A 6000-nucleotide genomic window follows, 5' to 3' on the forward strand; every position below is an offset into this window, starting at 1 on the left:
CAAGGAAGAGATAAAGAAGCATATAAAACATTGTCCCTGCATTCAGGAAGCTTAAGGAATAATTGAAGAATTAGAAAAATGCATAAAAAGATAAGCAATGTTGGAGGGGAGGGTCTGGGAGAGTTGGGGCGGGGGCGGGGGGGGGGGGGGAAGATAAGTAATGTTACCAAAGAGCACATACTAAATGCTCGATGAGTAAAGCAGAGAATAACAGTTTGAGCAGAAACAAACGTAAATGCTAAGGGCCAGCCATGTTGGGGGGTGGGGCTGATAGGCCTTTAAGAGAAAAGTATGACTTGCTCAGTCAGAAAGTGTAAAGCCATGAGCCCAGAAAATAAATAAGTAAAACTGCTTACATCAAATTCAGACATCTATTTCATTGGGGGGAATGATTATCAGAAGTTCATCTGAGGCCCACTTTGGAAAATAACCTATAAGCACTCGGAAACAATGAAAGCATTACAAGGGGGTTAAATATATTCAAGGTGTTGCTTTGAAGATTAAGTTTTCAGCACATTAATCTTTCAGAAGAGGTGGGAGATTAGGAGCAAAGAAACTAATTAGGAAAAAATGATGGCGTCCAAACATAAGTGATGAGATTGTAGATTAAGGTGCTGACAAGGAAAATAAGGGAGTATTCTGAGAAAAAAAAGAAAAGAAAAGGAAAAACTGTAGGGTTAAGTTACTCTCTGTAAAAGAATCTTTAGATCCCTGAGGGCATAACCCATGGTCTTGTTCATCACTGTCTTTTCCAGTGCTTGGCACAAAGGCCAATAAATTGATTAAGTAAAAAATGATGGAATACAAAGAGGAATGACTCCAAAGATGTGTCCAGGGATAATAACATGATGACAGCATCGGAGATGGCCAGTAAATGCTTTAGTTTGTGTTGAGGAAGTAAGACAAAAATATATTCAAGTCAGCATATCCAGGCAGTGACCAAAAATTCAGGTGAAGGCACAGAAGAAAGTTTAGGGCATGAAAACTAAAAATTGCAGGTTCCTGAGGTTCTGACTGTAGGTCTGGGGTAAGGCCTATGAATATGCATTATTACCAGCACCCCGGTAAACCGAATCCCTTGAGAAACACTGTGATTGATATTGTAGGGAATGTAAGAAGTATGTAAAATGGTTTCTTCCTTCCAGGTAGCTTACTTACTGAGAGAACAAAAGTGGTATGACCCCAACTGAGAAGTCTCCTAGGAAGAAATCATCCGTGCTTAGTATTACCTCTTTGGAACCTAGCTTCAGTAAAATCTAAATGTGCAAAAGGAAGCTGAGGGGAGAGAGGATGTCATGCAATAGAATTTCCCTTTTATATCAGTTAAATGTATGCAGACTATTCTGAAAGTACACAGTCCTTAGTAGTTTCCACTGGCAAGTTGTTCTGGAAAAGCAGAAGAGAAAAGAGGAAGCATGGCAAAACATACATACACACACACACACACACACACACACACGGAAGTCAGACAACTCAGGAAAAGAAACAAATAGAAGACAAAAAAATATATGATAAATGAAAGTAAATATAAAATAAAAACTAAGCCCTTAATAATTGAAAGAATTCCGTCGTGTTTTTAAATATTAATATTCATATTGTCAAAAATGACAAGACAAAATCCAAAGTCTTTTATGAAAATACCGTTACTGAAGTAAAATCTAATGGAGTTTCAATGGAATGGAATTACCAAGAAGATTGAACTTCCCAGACACATTTGTAAAGTGACTTATACAAATATGATAGGGAAATAGGCAGCTGGTTTCTACCTCCAGCTTGTCCTACCCTTTGGTAACCAATTTCTCAAAAAGATCCTTTCTAAAAAGCTTTACCTGCCTGAGTCACCTGAAGACTTTCCTACTTGTTAGCCCTATTTGCTGTCCAACCAAATCTCTAAATGAATAATAGCGTCCTGTTAAGTTTTTTTTTTTAATTTAATGGTGTTACCCTGTTTAAAAAAAAATGTGAAATAAACACGGTATTAAAAAGCTAAAGTTGGGGCACCTGGGTGGCTCAGTCGGTTGAGCTTCCGACTTTGGCTCAGGTCACGATCTCACAGTTCGTGAGTTCAAGCTCCGCGTCGGGCTCTGTGCTGACAGCTCGGAGCCTGAAGCCTGCTTCGGATTCTGTGTCTCCCTCTCTGACTGCTCCTCCCCCTCTCACGCTCTGTCTCTCTCTCCTTCAAAAATAAATAAACATAGGGGCGCCTGGGTGGCTCAGTCAGTTAAGCGTCCAACTTCAGCTCAAGTCACGATCTCGCGGTCCATGAGTTTGAGCCCCGCGTCGGGCTCTGGGCTGATAGCTCAGAGCCTGGAGCCTGTTTCCGATTCTGTGTCTCCCTCTCTCTCTGCCCCTCCCCCGTTCATGCTCTGTCTCTCTCTGTCTCAAAAATAAATAAACGTTAAAAAAAATTAAATAAATAAATAAATAAATAAATAAACATAAAAAAATAAAAATAAATAAAAAAAATAAAAAGCTAAAGTTGGTGGGGAAGGAGAAATATATTTTTTTTTTGTCAGTGTGAATGGACAGGAAAGAAATAGAAAAGTTCCTGTAATACAATAGTATGATAATGCATCTGGAAGAAAATAATCTACAAGCTACTGGTAAAATGAAAAGCTCCAACTTATACATTAAAAACCAGAGGAAGGGGCGCCTGGGTGGCGCAGTCGGTTAAGCGTCCGACTTCAGCCAGGTCACGATCTCGCGGTCCGTGAGTTCGAGCCCCGCGTCGGGCTCTGGGCTGATGGCTCAGAGCCTGGAGCCTGTTTCCAATTCTGTGTCTCCCTCTCTCTCTGCTCCTCCCCCGTTCATGCTCTGTCTCTCTCTGTCCCAAAAATAAATAAACGTTGAAAAAAAAAATTAAAAAAAAAAATAAAAACCAGAGGTAGACGGTTACCTATGGAGAACTGTAATTTCTCAAGAGTTACTGTTTGCAGACAATCTCCTTTCTAAAAATGTCTATCACACTGATTTCATTGCTAGAATTGCATTGTTAGCTTTTATTCTCTTCTCCCAGTGTTCCCATGTAAAATTACAAGCACTGTTCAAAGAAGGTAAATGAATAGTGCTAATACCTTGGTAAGTCAGTCATCGTATTAAAAGAAGTTAATTTCCTTTATTAAGGCACTCCTTTGGCAAGCTACTGCTGGCAATTTTAGTCAAAGCAGTTGTAAAATAGGCCAATCAGACATATTGTAACAATGAAAGATTATAGGTGGAGCTGTGAATGTAAATGCAAGTTACCAAATAGGTTTAGTCAGTTTCAAAAAAAAAAAATGCCAAGACTGGGAGAAAACAACATTGACTAGAAAAACATTTGCTCATTCTGTATATAGCAATATGTACATATTTTATGAATATGTGGGCAGGTTTAGATGCACTTGAATGTCATAAACCAAAACAAACTGATGTCTAATGAATTCAAAGGAGAACAAGTGGTGTCATCATTAGGTGGAGAACAAGTAATAAAGGATAAAAGAAAAAAAAAAAACACCTCCTGTTGAAAATGGAAACAGATAACCTCGCAAATCTTTTGCTCCAAGGATTTGACCACCCATGCATGCGATGTGGCATAACTAAACAATCTGGGAAAGTGTATACAGCTAGAATCAAGAAATGTTTAAAACGGTAACCTGTTCACTGTAATTTGCAACAAAACTCCTTCCTAGTGTGTGATATTTCTTCCTACCTAGTGCCCCGGGCATTCCGCTGTAATAGCGGGTGAGTCATACCATGCGTGACTCCTCCTGCAATGCTCACTCCTATCAGCCACTAAATTCTGTTAAGAAACTGGGAATGCTAAAGAAGCACTGAAGTGTGAACTTATGTAAACAACCTACAATGAAGAGTGAATAGTATTTGGTTATAATATAATTATAATTGGATTTATATCAGGTTGCAAGAGAAGTTACTTTGGGAAGCCTATTAACCCTTGAAGGTGATGTCAAATAAAACAAGGATTCTTTTTTTTTTTTTTTTTTTTTGAGAGAGAGAGAGAGAGCTAGGAAAGAGAGATCGAGTGAGGAAGGTGCAGAAAGAGGGGAAGCACGGAGAGAGAGAGAATCCCAGGCAGGCTCCTTGCTGTCAGCGCAGAGCCCCGTTTGGGGCTCTATCTCACAAACCATGAGATCATGACCTGGGCCGAAATCAAGAGTCAGGCGCTTAACCAACTGAGCCACCCAGGCACCCCAACAAGGATTACTTCTGACATGTTTCCTCTTTTTTTTTTTTTAATGTTTATTTATTTTTATTTGAGAGAGAGAGAGAGAGAGCACGCGTGCGTGCCCGCGCGCAAGTTGGGGAGGGGCAGAGAGAGAGGGAGACAGAATCCAAAGCAGGCTCCAAGCTCTGAGTTGTCAGAGCTCTCATTACAAACCTTGAGATCATGACCTGAGCTGAATGAAGTCAGACGCTTAACTGACTGAACCACCCAGGCACGCCCCTGACGTTTCCTCCTCTTATTTCCTGAGTCCATATGGTAATTCTTATCTTTTCAATTCGTTTTACTCAGATAACAACGGGTATTTCTTTTCTCACCCTGTTGAGCCCTCCCACACACAGCCTCAGGCATCTACCATCACACCAGTTCATAAACTGTATTTGCATTTATCAATTTATTGTGAGACAGTAGAAACTCACCTTCAGTTGGGAAAAATTAAGTCAGCAGTAAAGCTGCTGGCCCAAATCCTGGCACCCCACCCTATGTTCAAAAATCGAGGGTTGCTGAATCTGGGTGATCTCTGACAATGGTTCAACTGATATAAGAGCATATATTAGTTTTGAGTCATTAAACCAAAGTCATAAGTAAAAACTACACCATTCTTCCTCCTTCCTTCCTTCATTGTATGATACTACATCATTCTCAAATACTTGGTTTGTACCAAGATGTAACCGATGTTGATAATATGTCTGAAGACATTATAAACTGAATCCCATACTAAAAATCAAATTCAGTCTTGGTATCTGCTGCAGTGTCAGTAGAAGTGTATTACTTTTCCCTTGCTGTCATAACAAATTACCACAAGTTTAGCGGCTCAAAACAACAGAATTTAGGCTTGCCGATTTCACTGCCAAGTCTCACAAGACTGAAATCAAGCAGAGCCGTTTTCCTTTCTGGAGGCTCTGGGGGATAATCTGCGTCTAGGCTCCTTCGGGTTGTTGGCAGAATTGAATTTTATGTGGTCATAGGACTGAGGTCACGGGCCTGTTTCCTTCCTGGCTGTCGGCTCAGAGCTATTCTCAGCTTCCATTCACCTGCATTCCTTGGCACATGGCCCCTTACCTTTCTTACCAGCAACAGTGGATCAAGTCCTTCTCACACTGTATCTCTCTGACTCTTCTGCCTTCCTCCTCCGAATTTTAAGGGCTTATGTGATTAAACTGGACCAACCCAAATAATCCAGGATAATCTCTCTAAAAGTCAGCAAATTCCACCTGCAAAATCTCAATGCCTTGTAACATAACATTGACCCAGTTCCAGGGACTAGGGCATGGACATCTTTGGCAGGGCTTTGATCTGCCTACTATATGCAGTATAGAACACATATTGCTCAATGAATACTTCTTGGTTGATTAGGCGACATGAAGTACTACCTGGCTTATCTACACAGGTAAGAATTTGCTTCTTCCAAAGAACCACTTCATAAGATAATGATTCCTTTGAATGTTCTCTTTAGAGAAACAGAATACTGAGAAAATCTGTTCCTCTTCTTGTGTGAATCATCTCAGCTTCTGACATTAAGTGGACCAGTTGCCTTCATTTAGTACACTTATTAAATATTGATTAACTTAACATATCAATACAAATTTATACTGACTGATAAATTTAAGTACCCACTCTAGACATCATTACTGAACATTTCTTTGTATATCATGGCAGAACAATGCACCTGCTTCCTTGATAGGAATTTTTTTCCATGATTTTTTTTATACTTAGAGCATATTTATATTGCAAGAGACTCTTTCACCTGAGAAGTGAGACAGAAAAATCCGGGGAGCTTT

This window comes from Prionailurus bengalensis, chromosome E4 (assembly GCF_016509475.1).
Source record: "Prionailurus bengalensis isolate Pbe53 chromosome E4, Fcat_Pben_1.1_paternal_pri, whole genome shotgun sequence".
NCBI lineage: Eukaryota > Metazoa > Chordata > Mammalia > Carnivora > Felidae > Prionailurus > Prionailurus bengalensis.